Source organism: Tachyglossus aculeatus, chromosome 1 (genome assembly GCF_015852505.1).
Source record: "Tachyglossus aculeatus isolate mTacAcu1 chromosome 1, mTacAcu1.pri, whole genome shotgun sequence".
Taxonomy (NCBI): domain Eukaryota; kingdom Metazoa; phylum Chordata; class Mammalia; order Monotremata; family Tachyglossidae; genus Tachyglossus; species Tachyglossus aculeatus.
Genome location: NC_052066.1, coordinates 120,280,983 through 120,295,291, shown reverse-complemented (window position 1 = coordinate 120,295,291; position 14,309 = coordinate 120,280,983).

The window sequence follows — 14,309 nt, the reverse complement described above, 5'->3', positions numbered from 1 at the left end:
CACCGAACTTCAAGGACCCACTCCTCTGCCCCTCCTCATGGGTGCCTGGGTTTTCCGAGTGAGCGCGGAGGGAGGCATGGCACATCTCACCTCCTCGCCCGCAGCGAGGCCGACCTCCCAAAGATGAGAGCGCCGCTCAGGCCCAGCACCACCCCCAGGCGGCAGGCTGTGTGTTGTCGAAACGGAATTTTCCCTCCAAGCCTTTTATCCTGGAGAAACCTCTTTCCTGCTCCAGATGAAACACCCAGAGCACAGCGGAATTTGTTCTGCTTCGTTGTGGGCCGGGAACAGGTCTACCGACTCTTGTAATGTGCGCTCCCAAGCCCTTAATACAGCGCTCTGCACACGGTAAGTGCTCAATAAATACCACTGATTGCTTCACGATCACTGAAATCTCAGTGTCTGAGTGTTGATAAAAAATTAAATTGCAGAGAAATAAAGGATAAAGGAATAAAAGTCCGAGAAAACCCCCACTGTCATCCTGAGCTCCTTTTTGGTCACCAACTTAGACTGTATCTCATTTCGAAGGTGTTCCATAGGTACCCTACGGGAAGCAGCGTGGCTCAGTGGAAAGAGTACGTGCTTGGGAGTCAGAGGTCATGGGTTCTAATCCTGGCTCTGCCACTTGTCGGCTGTGTGGCTTTGGGCAAGTCAATTAACTTCTCTGTGTCTCTGTTACCTAATCTGTAAAATGGGGATTACAATTGTGAGCCCCACGTGGGACAACCTGATCACCTTGTATCATCATCATCATCAATCGTATTTATTGAGCGCTTACTGTGTGCAGAGCACTGTACTAAGTGCTTGGGAAGTACAAGTTGGCAACATATAGAGACAGTCCCTACCCAACAGTGGGCTCACAGTCTAAAAGCGCTGTATCCCCCCAGCGCTTAGAACAGTGCTTTGCACATAATAAGAGCTTATATCATTATTATTCCCTGGACTCAGCAGGCATCAGACTGAAATCCTGGGGAGAAGGAAAAACCTGCCCCTGTTTCCAGCGCATGTATGCACAGAGCATGGCCCAGTGGAAAGAATATTCATTCAATTGGATTTATTGAGCACTCACTGTGTGCAAAGCACTGTACTAAGTGCTTGGAAAGTACAATTCAGCAACAGATACAGTCCCTACCCAACAGTGGGCTCACAGTCTAGAAGGGAAAGACAGACAACAAAACAAAACAAGTAGACAAGTGTCAGTACCATCAAAATAGATAAATATAATTATAGATATATACACATCATTAATAAAATAGAGGACTAACTGGAGTCAGAGGACCTGGGTTGTAATCCTGGCTCTGCCAGTTATTCTGCAAATTACTTGCTGTGTGACCTTGGGAAAGTCACTCAACATATCTGGGCAACAGTTTCCTTAACTGTAAAATGAGGATTCAGTACCTCTTTTCTCTCCAGACTGTGGGCCTCATGCGGAACAGGGACTGTGTCCAACCTAATTGACTTGCACTTATCCCAGTGCTTAGAACAGTGTTTGACACATAGTAAGCTCTAAACAAGTACCATAAAACAAACACAGAGGTACTTCCGTTCTTTTTGGGTGGTTATCCCCACGCAAAAGCTACTGGGCCAGAGAGTATCATGCCAGTCTGAGATGGTCTTTGATTCTGGGCTGCTTGGACTTGTTCAGTTCCTTATCAAAATGGCTGAGCTTTCCCCACAGCAGATCTCCCCGTGCTCTATTTAATCCAGCTCTTTGATCTGTCATCCTCTTGGCTTCCAATGGGGAAATGGAAACTGTTTAGGATAGGAGGAGGATGGCAGCAGTTGACAACTTGCTGGGCCTGCTAGTTCTACTAGTTAGAAGCAGCGTGGCTCACTGGAAAGAGCCCGGGCTTTGGAGTCAGAGACCATGGGTTCGAATCCCGACTCCACCACACGTCTGCTGTGTGATCTTGGGCAAGTCACTTAACTTCTCTGGGCCTCAGTTCCCTCATCTGTAAAATGGGGATTAAGACTGTGAGCCCCACGTGGGACAACCTGATCACCCTGTATCCTCCCCAGTGCTTAGAACAGTGCTTTGCACATAGTAAGCGCTTAACAAATGCCTATTATTATTATTATTATTATTATTACTATACTGTCTCCCAAATGCTTATTCTGCACTGAATAAGCACTCAAATGCAATGGATCAACTGATTGACAGACTCCCAAGCAAAGGAAGGAAACAATCTGATGGAGCAGACAGTTTCACATCAGCAGCGTGCTGGTGGGGAAGGGGTGCCCTGCTGGGGAAGGACAGGCTGCTTGGAGATCCGAGTCTCCTGATTCATTCAATCGTATTTATTGAGCACTTATTGTGTGCAGAGCACTGTACTAAGCACTTGGGAAGTACAAGCTGGCAACAAGTGGAAGTACAAGTGGGCTGATGCCCAGCCAAAACTGTGATTTGGCATTTCCCTTTCAGACAGGCTTTGATGGCCACTCACTGGGACATGCTAGGGCTGGGGACTTGGCTCTATAATAAAAGTAATAACAATGACAATTGTGGTATTTGTTAAGCACTTACTATGTGCCAGGTACTGTACTAAGTTCTGGGGTAGATACAAGGTTGCCAGGTTGGACACAGTCCCTGTACCACATGGGGTTTATTCATTCATTCATTCAATCATATTTATTGAGCACTTACTGTGTGCAGAGCACTGTACTAAGCGCTTGGGAAATACAAATCGGCAACATAGAGAAACGGTCCCTACCCAACAATCATCAACATCATAATCAGTCGTATTTATTGAGCGCTTACTGTGTGCAGAGCACTGTACTAAGCTCTTGGGAAGTACATGTTGGCAACATATAGAGACAATCCCTACCCAACAGTGGGCTCGCAGTCTAGAAGGGGGAGACAGACAACAAAACAAAACATGTAGACAGGTGTCGAAATAGTCAGAACAAAAAGAATTAAAGAATTAAAGCTATATGCACATCATTTACAATTAAGATTTACAATCTTAGTCCCCATTTTACAGAGAAGGTAACTGACTTGCCCAAGGTCACAAAACAGACAAGTGGCAGGCCTGGGATTAGAAACCAGGTCCTTCTGAGTCTCAGGCTCGTGCTGCTTTTCCTATCTGGATACTACCCTAAATGGCCCTGATGCTTCACCTCCAGAGAGATGGGAACAACAGGGAGGTAGACTTGGGAGGATCATTTGCTGATAATAAAAGACTGGAGTTATGTGCCCTGGCTCAGGCCTTGTTAAAAAAAGATCCCAAGAAAGTTTTCATAAAGGCATGTGCCCACAAGGGGATTGCTGCCCAATTTTCACCAAGAACAAACTCGTACTTGCTCAGAGTCACCTCACAAGGTAGATCAGCAAGGCTCGATGTCACCATTTTACAGAAGGGGAGACAGTCACCAGGGAATTTCCCTGGTCCCCAGCACGTGATTATTCAGGTTAAGGTTACTAATACTACTCCTACTAATAATAATAATTGTTAAGAGTTTCAATCAATCACTCATAATTATTGAGCACTTCTCTATGCAGAGCTTTGGACTAAGCCCTTGGGAGAGTACAGTATAACAGAGTTGGTAGACATTGTCTATCTTGCTGCTATCTTTCTATCTTGCTATCTTTCTAGACTGTGAGCCCATTGTTGGGTAGGGATGGTCTACATTGCCAACTTGTGCTTCCCAAGAGCTTAGTACAGTGCTTTGCACACAGTAAGCGCTCAATAAATATGATTGAATGAATGAATGCTGACCCCTTGCTCCGGTGCTCCCTCTGACTTAGAACTCTCCCTTCATATCCGACAGACCACCACTGTCCCTCCTTCAAAATCATCCTGAAAAATTCACATCCCTCCAGGAGACCTTCCCCCTCCCTTCTGCATCACCTATACACTTGGATCTGTACCCTTTAAGCACTTTATATCCACCCCACCTCCACAGCACTTATGCACATATCCTTACACTCTGCCATTTAATAATAATAATAATAATAGTGGTATTAATCGCTTACTATGTGCAAAGCACTGTTCTAAGCACTGGGGGGGCTACAAAGTGATCAGGTCATCCCACTTGGGGCTCACAGTCTTAATCCCCATTTTACAGATGAGGTAACAGGCACAGAGAAGTTAAGCGGCTTGCCCAAGGTCACACAGCTGACAAGTGGTGGAGTCGGGATTCGAACCCATGACCTCTGACTCCCAAGCCCTCACTCTTTCCACTGAGCCACACTGCTCCCCTATCTGTACTCTATTTTCATGTCTGTCTCTCTCCCCCGCTTCCCGCCCCCTCCAAGACCATAAGCCCCTTGTGGGCAAGGAGCATGCCTACCCACTCCATTGAGTTGTACTCTCCCATGTGCTTATTACAGTGCCTTGTATCATTCATTTATTCAATCGTATTTATTGAGCGCTTACTGTGTGCAGAGCACTGTGTAATAATGATGGCATTTGTTAAGCACTTACCATGTGTAAAGCACTGTTCTAAGTGCTGGGGACAATACAAGGCAATCAGGTTGTCCCACGTGGGGCTCACAGTCCCAATCCCCATCCTACAGATGAGGCAACTGAGGCCCAGAGAAGTCAAGCGACTTGCCCAAGGTCACACAGCAGACAGCGCTTGGGAAGTACAAGTCGGCAGCATATACAAACGCTCCCTACCCAACAACGGGCTCACAGTCTTTTTATACAGTAAGCGCTCAATAAATACCATTGGTGGATTGATTGTACTAAGCACAGGGGCAGATACTAGATAATCAGATCAGACACAGTGTTTCTCCCACATGGGACTCACAGTCTAAAGAGGAGGGAGAATTCAGATCCCAGAAGCTCAGCCTGTCTTCTAAGCTTTGCAGCCTTCCAAGCCGGGCTATTGAAAGTAGGAAAAGCAGAAAGCATCTCTTGCGTGGAGAGTAGAAGGAAAGAGGTGTTTACTTCTTTCTGACAATGACAACAGATGAGGTTCAAATTCCTAAGTGGTGAAGCATTGCTCCCTGCTCCCTCTTTAGAAAGGTGGGTCCTTGAGGGAGGCAATAACCTGCATTTATCCCGATGGCTTTTTTCCACAATTTACCCCCCCTGAACTTTTCTTTAAACAATAAGAGAGGAAACACTCTCCACGCCAGCTGTCCAGGATACACGTGTCCGTAACCTTTTTCCAGGGCGGGGGCTCGTCCTCTGGGGAGGGTGGTTACGGAAAGGAAACCAAACTAATACGATCCAGGAAACAATAATCCGGCATCACTAATTTAACATCCATTTGCTTCTGCAGGATCATAAGGGAGATAAAACACATATATCCTTCTCCAAACACCAGATTCTTCCACAAATCCTGAGAGGGCTGCTGCCATCACACTCAAGCAAACAATTAAAGGATCTTTAAAAAGTCACCACACCCAACTCCGCTAACCCTCAAGGGCATTTCCCCCTCCCTGTGACCCCTGTAACCTCCTTTGCCCCCACTGATCATCCTTCCCGCTCATCCTTGGCCATGTCCTCCTCCTGCCTGGTCTCTTTGGGAGAAGCTTCAGTCTGTTTCTTGGAATAGAATCGCTCCATTTCCATTGCAAAAATGTCAAATGTCATAAACTTGGTGATGGCCATAGTGATGAGTCAAACCAAGGCCACTTGCTTCCAGAGGAAGCAAACAGTTTCTGCTGGACCCCAGACGGTACGATCAATAGTCATTATTTCACTCAGCGGAGACTCACACTAAACCCTCCTTCCCTGAGTTGTCATCATAGGCTGGCCTTCCTCATCACCTACAGCCTAGGGAAGTTGCCCATCAGGAGGCCTCTGCGAATCCTCCTCTGATTGTCCCGGCTCCACCACCTGGAGGGATGGGATTGTAATGAAAATGGCCCTAATGGGGGCAGAGGGAGGAGAAAACCCTGCTCGTTTTTTTTTTTTCCAATGTGTCTGTTTATTGTCATATTGTCCTCTCCCAAGTGCTTAGTACAGTGCTCTGCACACAGTGAACGCTCAATAAATGCAATTGACTGACTGACTGACTTCCCAGCAGCCATCTCCACGAAGTCCAGCCCTACAGGACCAGAACCAGGAGTCCAGGCCAAATCTATCACAGGAAGCCAATCAGTAGCCTCTCCTGCCTCCCACCTCAGAGCCACTGCCACAGACCCTCTCTCTCTCAGAGCCCCCTTGTCCCAAGCACACACTCTCAGAGACTCAATATCCTCATCTAACCAAGTACTCTCAGTGGAGAGTGGCCCAGAGCTGCAGCAGAGAAGGTTACTCCAGTCTCTCCCTGCTTCAGTCTATACTTCAGTCTCTTCAGTCTCTGCTGCCTGGATTATCTTTCTACAGAATCCCTCTGGGCATGACACACCACTCCTCAAAAATCTCCAGTGGTTGCCTATCAACCTTCACATGAAGCAAAAACTCCTCACTACTGGCTTTAAAGTTCTCCATCACCTTGCTCCCTCCTACCTTACTTCCCCTCTGTCCTTCTACAGCCCAGCCCACACACTCCGCTCCTCTGCCACCGCTCACTTCCTCACTGGGCCTCATTCTCACCTTCCCCGCCATCGGCCCCCAGCCCACGTCCTACCTCTGGCCTGGAATGCCCTCCCTCCTCATATCCTCCAATCTAGCTCTCTTCTCCCTTTCAAAGCCCTATTGAGAGCTCACCTTCTCCAAGAGGCCTTCCCAGACTGAGCCCCCTGTTTCCTCTGCTCCTCCTCCCCTCCCCATCGCCCCTACTCCCTCCCTCTGCCCTACCCCCTTCCCTGCCCCACAGCACTTGTGAATATTTGTACATATTCATTATTCTACTTATTTTATTAATGATGCGTACATATCTATAATTCTATTTATCTATTTTGATGCTATTGATGCCTGTCTTGTTTTGTTTTATTGTCTGTCTCACCCTTCTAGACTGTGAGCCCATTGCTGGGTAGGTATTGTCTCTATCTTCCCAGACTGAGCCCCTTCCTTCCTCTCCCCCTCCTCCCCCTCTCCATCCCCCCATCTTACCTCCTTCCCTTCCCCACAGCACCTGTATATATGTATATATGTTTGTACATATTTATTACTCTATTTATTTTACTTGTACATATCTATTCTATTTATTTTATTTTGATAGTATGTTTGGTTTTGTTCTCTGTCGCCCCCTTTTAGACTGTGAGCCCACTGTTGGGTAGGGACTGTCTCTATATGTTGCCAACTTGTACTTCCCCAGTGCTTAGTACAGTGCTCTGCACACAGTAAGCGCTCAATAAATACGATTGATATAAATACGATTGATATATATCTGTTGCTGAACTGTACTTTCCAAGAGCTTAGTACAGTGTTTGCACACAGTAAGCACTCAATAAATATGATTGAATAAATGAATAAATAAAAAACAAACACTGATTTTAACTTTAGTCGTACAAACAAAAATATATCCCGGGCATGTAAATTCACTGAAGGAGAAAACACGTTCCGATCAGCTTCGATAATGAGGTGGAATGAATTTAAACTGTTACTATTACCAACAGTTGCCAACCGTTGTTATTACCAAAAGCTACAATTCAGCCAGAGCAGTGAATCGCTCTCCCCAGATACTGTTTTTACCAAAAGCTATAATACAGCTAGAGCTGTGAACTGCTCTCTCCAGAGAGACCAGAACTCTGAACCGCTCTCCCCAGAGGGGCCAGAGCTGCCAACCACCCTCCCCAGAGGGGCTGGAGTGGTGAACCATCAACTCCAGAAGGGTCAAAGCTGAGATGTAGAAACCTTAGCTCAAATTCTTTCCTGGCACCAGTCAAGCGCTGGACCTGGGATTGGGGCTAAATGAGACTCAACTGATATTAGCATATGCTCATCCAGCTCAAATAGGGTTGTCTTGTCCTGTGGCTGGTTTGTCATTCATTCATTCAAACATTTATTGAGCATTTGTTGTTTGTACAGCACTGTATTAAGCACTTGGGAGAGTACAGTATAACAATAAACAGACACAGTCGCTGCCCTCTTAATCTGCCCTAAAGCTGTTTGTTGGCAGTTCGAATGCTTTCAGAATGCTCTGCTGCCTAAATTCCTCACAATTGGAGAAGAAAGTATAGGTGCACAATCTCATCATTTTAAGGGTTGCAAGTCTCTAATGGTATTGAGTGTGCATTGAAAGCAATGCACCATACCTAGTTGCATATGGAAATGTACAACAGAAGCACAAGTCACATTCTCTCCCTACAAAGAGTTTATATTCTAATCAGAGACTGGCGTAAATATCTTCACAGGAGTGATATCAGAATAAAATTGAATATTCAAACGTGTGTATATCCCACTCCCTTCTGTGTCACCCTGATTTGTTCCCTTTCTTCACTGCCCCAGCCCCACACCACTTATGTCCATCATTTATTGATTTATATTAATGTCTATCTCCCATGCTAAACTGTAAGCTCATTGCGGGCAGGGGATGCGTCTACCAAATCTGTCTTATTGTCCTCTCCCAAGCGCTTACTCAGGGAAGGCTTGTTAGAGGAGGTGGGATTTGGGGAAGGCTTTAAAGCTGGGGAAGGGCTGAGGTCTGGTGGATTTGGGGGTGAAAAACTTCTGGGCCCAGAAAACAATGTGAGCAAAGGGTCAGAGATGAACAAGACGAGAGTGGATACAGCCAGGAGGTGGTCGTGGGAGGGGTGAAGAGAGCAGACAAGATGAGAAGAGCTCCTGGAGAACCTTGAAGCCAGTGGTAAGAAGTCTTGGATAGATGTAGAGGGAGAAAGCGAACTAAATGCCATCAGGGCCATATGGTATTCATCCTGTCACCTTATTCCCGAAGGTTTCTGTAACCATTCCCCACAAATACTGAGTGACTGCTGTAAGTGTTTTCAATTGTACACTTGATTTTTATTTAGAAAGTCATCCTGTCATACTTGTGCTACTACCAGTTTTAACCTTGTTCTTCCTCTTTCTCCCGTTTTTGTAAATTTATGTCTGTCTGTCTAGTGGAAAGAGCACTGACCTGGAAGCCAGATGACCTGGGTTCTAATCCCAGCTCAGCCATTTATCTGCTATGTGACCCTGGGCAAGTCACTTAACTTCTCTATGCCTCAGTTCTCCAGTCTGCACAATGGGGATTCAATACCCATTTTCCCTTCTACTTAGAATGTGAGCCCCATGTGGGAAGTGATTATCGTATATTTATTCATCAGCGTGGCTCAGTGGAAAATCAATCAATCAATTGTATTTATTGAGCGCTTACTGTGTGCAGAGCACTGTACTAAGCGCTTGGGAAGTACAAGTTGGCAACATATACAGACAGTCCCTACCCAACAGTGGGCTCACAGTCTAAAAGGGGGAGACAAGAGCCCAGGCTTTGGAGTCAGAGGTCATGGGTTCAAATTCCAGCTCCACTAATTGTCAGCTGTGTGACTTTGGGCAAGTCGCTTCACCTCTCTATGCCTCAGTTACCTCATCTGTAAAATGGGGATTAAGACTGATAGCCCCCCGTGGGACAACCTGATCACCTTGTAACCTTCCCAGTGCTTAGAACAGTGCTTTGCACATAGTAAGTGATTAATAAATGCCATTATTATTATTATTATTATTCATTCAATTATATTTATTGAGTGCTTACTGTATGCAGAGCACTGTACTAAGTGCTTGGGAGAATACAACAAACAAACAGTGACATTCCCTTCCCACAATGAGCTCACAGTCTAGGGGGGTGGGGACAGACATCAATACAAGTAAATAAAATTACAGATATGTACCTAAGTACTGTGGGGCTGGGAGGGAGGAAGAGAAAAGGGAGCAAGGCAGGGAGATGTAGAAGGCGCTGGGAGATGAGGAAAAATGGGGCTTAGGCTGAGAAGGTCTCCTGAAGGAGATGTGCCCTCAACAAGGCTCTGAAGGAGAGGAAAGTAATTGTCTGCCAGATTTGAGAAGGGAGGGCGTTCCAGGCCAGAGGCAGGATGTGGGCGAGGGGTTGGCGATGAGACAGACGAGATTGAGGCTCGGTGAGGAGGTTAGCGCTAGAAGAGTGAAGCGTGTAGGCTGAGCTGTAGAAGGAGAGAAGCGAAGTGAGGTAGGAAAGGGCAAGGTGATGGAGGGTTTGTATTCTTTCATTCATTCAATCATATTTATTGAGCGCTTACTGTGTGCGGAGTACAAGTTGGCAACATATAGAGACGGTCCCTACCCAACAGTGGGCTCACAGTCTAGAAGGGGGAGACAGACAACTACCACGGAGCTTAGTACAGTGTTTGGCAACTAGTAATAATAATAATAATAATGGTGGTATTTGTTAAGCATTTACTATGTGCCAAGCACTGTACTAAGAGCTGGAATGGATACAGGCAAATCAGGTTGGACACAGTCCCTGTCCCACATGGGTCTCCCTTTTTACAGATGAGCTGAGGCACAGAGAAGTGAACTGACTTGCCCAAGATCACACAGCAGACCAAAGCAGAGCTGGGATTAGAACCCAGGTCCTCCTGATTTCCAGACCAATGCTCTAACCACTAGGCCATGCTTCTTCTGTAATAGTGAGCAGTTACATACCACGATCATCATTATTATTATTATTTTATCATAAGTTACCTGGGAGCAGGGACTACGTCTTTACAACTGATGTACTCTCCCCAAAAGTGTAATACAGTGTCTTGCACATGGTAAACACTCAAAAAATAATCAATGATTGATTGATTGATTGGGCTTGGTTGGTCAGGTACAAAAAAGAACAGCAGTCATGGGCGTTCATTATGGATGAGCAGGTGAGTTGACTGAGTTTCTTGAGGGCCAGGACTATGTCTTTCACTGCTCTAAGCTTTTAGTACAGTGTTCTGCACACAATAGGCACTCAGGGATGATGAAGACATGGGCAGGAACAATTGAGTCTGTGCAGAGGAACTGATAGTAATCAATCAATCAATCAATCAATCGTATTTATTGAGCGCTTACTGTGTGCAGAGCACTGTACTAAGCGCTTGGGAAGTACAAGTTGGCAACATATAGAGACAGTCCCTACCCAACAGTGGGCTCACAGTCTAAAAGGGGGAGACAGAGAACAAAACCAAACATACTAACAAAATAAAATAAATAGAATAGATATGTACAAGTAAAATAAATAAATAAATAGAGTAATAAATATGTACAAACATATATACATATATACAGGTGCTGTGGGGAAGCGAAGGAGGTAAGATGGGGGGATGGAGAGGGGGACGAGGGGAAGAGGAAGGAAGGGGCTCAGTCAGGGAAGGCCTTCTGGAGGAGGTGAGCTCTCAGTAGGGCCTTGAAGGGAGGAAGAGAGCTAGCTTGGCGGATGGGCAGAGGGAGGGCATTCCAGGCCCGGGGGATGACGTGGGCCGGGGGTCGATGGCGGGACAGTCGAGAACGAGGTACGGTGAGGAGATTAGCGGCAGAGGAGTGGAGGGTGCGGGCTGGGCTGTAGAAGGAGAGAAAGGAGGTGAGGTAGGAGGGGGCGAGGTGATGGACAGCCTTGAAGCCCAGGGTGAGGGGTTTCTGCCTGATGCGCAGATTGATTGGTAGCCATTGGAGATTTTTGAGGAGGGGAGTAACATGCCTAGAGCGCTTCTGGACAAAGACAATCCAGGCAGCCGCATGAAGTATGGATTGAAGTGGGGAGAGACACGAGGATGGGAGATCAGAGAGGAGGCTGATGCAGTAGTCCAGACGGGATAGGATGAGAGCTTGAACGAGCAGGGTAGCGGTATGGATGGAGAGGAAAGGGCGGATCTTGGCAATGTGATAGTGATAGTAGTGCTAGTGGCTTATACTACACACACAACACAAGCCCCGTTAGCCAGGTTTTTGCTGTCATAAGCCACGCAACAAGCAAGTAGATGTGAAAGATGCTGTGCATCACAAAGCACGCACACTGTCGTCATCCACATTATCCAGCTCCAGGAAGAACCAGCTTGTAAGTCTCTGTTCTCCTGATTCTCCGAACAGTGCTCTTTCCGAACAGTGCTCTGCACACAGTAAGCGCTCAATATAGATTGATTTCCACTGGGCCAACAGTAGGGCCACTCAGTCAGTCAGTAGGTCAGTCGTATTTATTGAGCTCTTACTGTTTGAGAAGTCCTGTACTGAGCGCTTAGGAGAGGAGAATAGATTATAACGATCTCACAGACACATTCCCTGCCCACAGTGAATAAATAACAACCCATGAATGAACGAATAAGAGTTTCTGCTGCAAACCTGAATGAAGAAATATCTTGTAGGTATAAACCAATAACAGAGAAGCAGTGTGGCTCAGTGGAGAGAGCCTGGGCTTTGGAGTCAGAGATCATGGGTTCAAATTCTGGCTTGGCCACTTGTCACCAGTGTGACTTTGGGCAAGTCACTTAACTTCTCTGTGCCTCAGTTCCCTCATCTGTGAAATGGGGATGAAAACTGTGAGCCCCCTGGGGACAACCTGATCACCTTGTAACCTCCCCAGCACTTAGAACAGTGCTTTGCACATAGTAAGCACTGAATAAATGCCATCATTATTATTATTGTTGTTATTACACAGCAGATGTCCCAAGGACCTTTTATCTATGTGCATTTTTAAATGCAAGTACATAAGGCTAAGCATTCCTTTTCGGTCCCACCACACCTGTACCCTTAGGTCTGTGCGTGAATTGCAACAGTTCAACCCTTGGCTTCTCTTCTCACCAGACTGCTGAGTGAAACCACAGGGAACCCCTGCTGTCTTTCCCCCATGTCATCACCCCTGGCTCCCATTCCCCAAATCCCCTGCATCTGCAGGGCTGCAAGAGACTTACTCTGTGGCACCTTGAGGCCTCCACTAATTTTCATTCAATCATATTTATTGAGTGTGCTTACTGTGCGCAGAGCACTGTACTACGCACGTGGGAGAGTGCAATACAACAATAAACAGATATATTCCCTGCCCAAAATGAGCTTAATTTTAGAGCATGGTTGTGATTGGACTGTGAATAACCGGGGAAGCAACATCCCAAGGCCCCTAGCAGCCCGCTTGACTGCCCATCTGGTCTTTTTGGTTGTTTTTGCATTTATATTTCAACTTTCCTACTCTTTCTGTCACAAAAGCCCTTGCTACTGATTAGATTAGAGGCCAAAAGCAATGTGGTTTAGTCGACAGAACACAGGACTGGGAGTCAAAAGGACTGTGAGCCCATTGTTGGGTAGAGACTGTCCCTATATCTTGCCGACTTGTACTTCCCAAGCGCTTAGTACAGTGCAGAGCACACAGTAAGCACTCAATAAATATGATTGAATGAATGAATGAATGACATGGGTTCCAATCCCGGTTCCATCACATTACTTCATTCAATCGTATTTATTGAGCGCTTACTGTGTGCAGAGCACTGTACTAAGCGCATGTCTGCTGTGTGACCTTGGGCATGTCACTTCACCATGCCTCAGTTACCTCATCGGTAAAATAGGGATAAGACTGGGAGCCTTAAGGGACTGGGTCTACTCTGATTAACTTGTATCTACCCCAGCACTTACAACAGTGCTTGGCATAATAATCGCTTAACAATCGCTCTCCCCCTTCTAGACTGTAAGCCCACTGTTGGGTAGGGACTGTCTCTATATGTTTCCAACTTGTACTTCCCAAGCGCTTAGTACAGTGTTCTGCACACAGTAAGCGCTCAATAAATATGATTGATTGATTGATTGAAAGTACCATTATTATTATTAGGGACATTGTCTAATTCTCACCCATGTATTTTTTCGCAGTGCTTCCTGCAGTGCTCTGCAGAGACCAGACTCTTAATAAATACTATTATTACTAGCAATGAGGTCTCCGACTCTTTTCTTTTCTCTGAAATCTTGAAGCAGAAGTCCAAATTTGGAGTTCCCATGCTGTGGGCTCAGAAGCAATTTCAAAGAAAGCTTCCACCGCGGAAATGTCCTCCCAACAGGAATCAGCATTTTCGCTTCTGGAGACGATCTAATTGGCCATCTGTCCTCTTAAAATCTAATGGCCTAACAATTATCCAGATGGAGATCGCTGCCTTTAATTCCCAAATCACAAAGTCTTTTTACGTCCACTGGTTGAGCTCGTCGCTGCCGCTTACGAGAGATTAAATTGTTCTGTGGCGAGTGTTCGCAACACCATATGACTAAACAAAGTTGCACAAGAGGCCGTTAACCGGACCGACCTACCCAAAACATTAGAACAGAGCCTGGTCCTCGGTTTTGCTGGCAACCACACTGACCCTGCATTTCACTGTATGGTTTGTTTTTGTTTTTTGTTTTTTTTTCTTTGAACTGCGAACACTCAGTTCCTGAAGACTGAACCATCACGTTTTGACTCGCACTTGACCTTCAGACGTGACGCCACCGCCAAATTCCCAGTCTGCCCCTGGCCGGCCCAGAGGGAAGCGATGCCTCCAAGTCAAATGAGGACAG